The following is a 4221-nucleotide window of genomic DNA, read 5'->3' on the forward strand; positions in this document are numbered from 1 at the left end:
TTAAGCACCCTGCAGCCCATGGCTGCTCCTTGCAGAGGATGCAGGTGCAGTGGGAGAAGCCAAGAGCTGCAGTAGCCATGAAAAGGAGAGCAAATGTCTCAAAACCACCAGCAGCTGCTGAAAGCACAAATAACATGGTTTAGTGGGAAGCAGTGATGAGAGGTGGACAGACGGTTGGACTGGATGATTCTAGAGATCTTTTCCAGCCTTGGTGGTTCTATGATTCTATGAACTTCAAGAGTGCTCCTAGGCACCTCCCTTGCTTATTATCTTTTCCTAAAGAACACTGGAGCAAATTAGGTTGCTTTTTTTCAAATTTATTTTAAATTTGGTAGATCACTGGAGCTCTTTATGTTATAATTACATTAAGTTGCATGTCACTGAACAGCAGTGTAGACAATTGCTTCATTTTTAATCCAGAAAACATTCATCTTTTGATAACAACTCCCCCCCCCCCCCAAAAAGAAAAGAAAAGAAAAAAAATAGTTTAATTTCATATAGAAAACTATTCTTTTCCAATCACAGAGCTGTTAAGGTGAGAAGCCTCAAGAGATCTCTTTGTTCAACTGCCTGTTTCTCAGCAGCTGGAACAGATTCCCTGAGAACCTCCAGCTGGGTTTTGAAGATCTCCAGAGGGAAATCCACAGCCTCTGGAAAATTTGTTTCAGAGTTCAACCATCCCCACAGCAAAAAGGACTTTGCATCTATTTAAATAGAATTTCCTGCACTTCTACCCATGCCCATTGTCTCTTGTCCTGTCTTAAAGCACCACGTCCGGCTCCACCTTACTTACTCTTCTCCACAAGTATTTGTGTACAAGGGTAAGATCCCCCCAAGCCATCTCTTCTCCAGGGTGACAATCACAGATCTTAGTCTCATCGAGAGCTGTTGCAATCCTTTAATCACCTTAATAATTTTGAGCATTAATTTCTTTTAAATTGGCTTGAAAATTTCTGTAGATCCTTTTCTGTTTGTTTGCTTGGCTAAAATACCCATCTTCCTTATGGCCTTTGTTGGATTATGTTCGATTCTTACTCTCTTGTTTGATTTTAGCTTCTGGCAGGCAGTCATCACTCTGAGGAAAACCATGAAGTAGTCAAGCTGCTGAGGGCAAGGACCTACTTACAACTGAAGAACAACAAACAAGCAGTGTTTAGCAGTTACATCACTTGCACCTAGCTGAGTTGGATTTGATGAGTACAAAGGGGCTGTATATACCCCATGTGTTTTACAAACAGTAGTCTGTCTCATGGAGAGTAAGCAGGTCAAAACATTCTTTTTCAGGCATGCTTCTCCACTTATAATAAAATTTTGGCCAACTCACGAGCCTACCATTTCACTCTAGCTTGGGCAGGTATGTTACATTGCACAGGGACTTTGAGTCATTTTGGTTCATGTTCCACACAGAAACAAGGATGTATCTTTCACACCAGTTCTTTTCCACCATTTTCCTGCATCTTATCCAGTTGTCAAAGCAAAAAAAGTTTTCTGCAAAGAATCAATGCAGTTAAGTTCCCTGTGTTTACGGGAATAAAAATATAATCCCTTGAAGTAATTCAGTTTTTTTAGGCTTTGGGCCTAATGCTGCATTTCACTTTGAAAAATTCTAACCTATTCTTAACTGAGAGAGATCTTAATCACACCTATTTTGACTCAGCTTCCTCCCCCCCATTTTATAGAACTTTCAGGTTATATTTTTATGGAAACAAATTTTACAAAGCAATATAGTTGCCGGTTGTCTTGGAACAGGAACGATTAGTGAAATTACATATCACAGAACCATAAAGATTGAAAAAGACCTCTAAGATCACCAAGTCCAACCTCCCACCTACCAACAATACTGCCCACTAAACCACGTCCTTAAGTACTGCATCTACCCTTTCCCGAAACACCTCCAGGGACTGCTACTTCCCTGAACAACCTGTTCCAATGCCTAACTACTCTTTTAGAGAAGAAATTCTTCCTAAAATCCAACCTGAACATAGTGGATTAATGCTGATCAGCACCTGCTCCACCATGTTTTGGACATGAAACTACCCCAAATTTCACACCTTTAATTGCCAATTTAACTACCATCTTTCCAGTCCTTCATCTTCAGTCACCTGAAGATCAGACATCTGATGTAACAGTCCTAAATTTAAAAGCAATGCATTTCTAGGTTTAGTATATAGCAAGAAAAAAAATATCAGAGTTTACATGGGTAATGTAGCAATTAATCCCAATGAAAGATTAATTCAACATCTATAAATGATGCATCATGAAGATGACTACAATGTCCACTCTAAAGCAATATTATATTGCAATATCACTGGCTTACCGTATGGACCAAATGTAAATTGAACAAATACTTAATACAGAAAATTAAAATATCACCTATGTGGCTGCCAAGAAAAATAATTTTACAGAAGTTCTTACAGAACAACTAGGGCATTAGTTTGAACGGGAGACTCCATGCTATGATCCAGTTCCACCAATGTAATGTACCTTTGCTTCTTAGCTAAAGCCAAGCACAGGCACCAAGCACAGAAGAGTTTAAGTTGTAGCAGCTTGTAATGCAATACTTGAGCTTTAATATTGATTCCAGTAATATTCCAGTTCTGCAGCAGAGGCTTGCATACCTTTTGGAAGTCCCTTGGAAATCAGTGAACGCTGACTTGCTGTGGAGTCCAGTAGGGTGAGGGCTATCTTTCTCACTGTCTCTTGCCAGCACCACCAGCAGAGAATGGAGAATGGGCATTTCTTAACAGCTGTCAAGATTCACCTGGTAGATTACAGGTTGGAATTTGTGTTTTGAACATTGGATATTCAGATTGAAGAGGGCAAGAAACAAAATGAATGGCAAAAAATTCCACTCCAGAAAAAAAAAAAAAAAAAAAAAAAAATTAAAAGATTTTGTAGAAGATTTGTAACAATGAACTATAGACTTTCTTTCTTTCTTAGTGGTGAACAAAGCAATGAGTGAAGACAAAAAGCTGCTTTCAAAACAACATTCAGTGTTTATCCCAACAGCTGCAATGTGGACAGACATGCATACTTCAGTCCCACTCCTGCTGTATGTATACAATTCACACCTCTCACATCTTAATGATAGAATGACAGTTCTCCAACCATGCATGAGAGCATCTGTACTTCTCTATAACGTCTTCCACCTTCCTGCATCCAAGCACACAGCAGTCATGCTCCCAGCATCTCTAAGGCAGCCCACATGCTGCTGCCCAGAAATCATGTCTGGAGATCTGGAGAGCAGAGACTGAAACAAAGAACAAAGGCCAAGGAGTTGACTCCTTTCCCTGTCTCCTCTCTCTCCAGTACTATACAGCATAAGCAGCTTTTTTCCTGAGGAACGGTATGTACATGAAGTCATTCAATTCCAGGATGTGCAGAGGATCTGCTCTCTGAAAAAGCACTTGATTTGCTCTGTCTGAGCATGTTGACTCTAAGTAACTAAGTTTCTCAAAAAAATTAGTCTCAGTACCCCATTTCTACAATGTAGGGAAGGAGTGCCTCTCTTACAGCTTTATTCAAGCTTAGAGAGGAATGCAAATTGCTTCAAATGTGTGGGAGTGGCTGACAGTCTTGCATAATACATCAGAGAAATTTTCCAGTTGCAGGGCTATCTCCAATGCCTTGCTTATACTATTAAACTTTCCCAAGTTCATATAAATTCTTAATGATGCTACAAACACTGTACAAAGCCACATTAAGGCACAAAAAGATAAACAAAAAATGCAGCCCAGTGGAGGTCTCAAAGAGCCAGTTCAAAAGAAGCTGGCCTTCTAAAAGTGCATACTCCATTTATATATATTAAGTTTCTTTGTTAATACTTATGTAAACACTCAATGTGCAACTCCACAGAAGATTAAGCCAGATAAAAGACAGTTTAACTCAGGTGTGATTTTTCAGATGTGTGCCTTTCAAGTGGTGACAACCAGACTCCTGTCAGTGAAACATCATGGAAAAATTCACATTGCCCCATTTCACGTCACAGTGCTTCTTATTCAGATTTCTTCTTTCCTAGATCTTTTTCCTACTCCCCCCTTACAAGCAATGCTAGCCACATCACAGCAGCATTGTCTTTGTTATTAAATACGCTGTTCTAATTTTGTGTGAAGAACAAACTATAACGACAGAGTGCTGAATCTTCTGTTTCCTATAGTTAGAACATCCCCAGTACATTTGAAATGGGAAAGTTTGCTGCAACAAAAAAATCCCAAACACTTT

The sequence above is a fragment of the Excalfactoria chinensis genome, chromosome 2, assembly GCF_039878825.1.
Source record: "Excalfactoria chinensis isolate bCotChi1 chromosome 2, bCotChi1.hap2, whole genome shotgun sequence".
Classification (NCBI taxonomy): Eukaryota; Metazoa; Chordata; class Aves; order Galliformes; family Phasianidae; genus Excalfactoria; species Excalfactoria chinensis.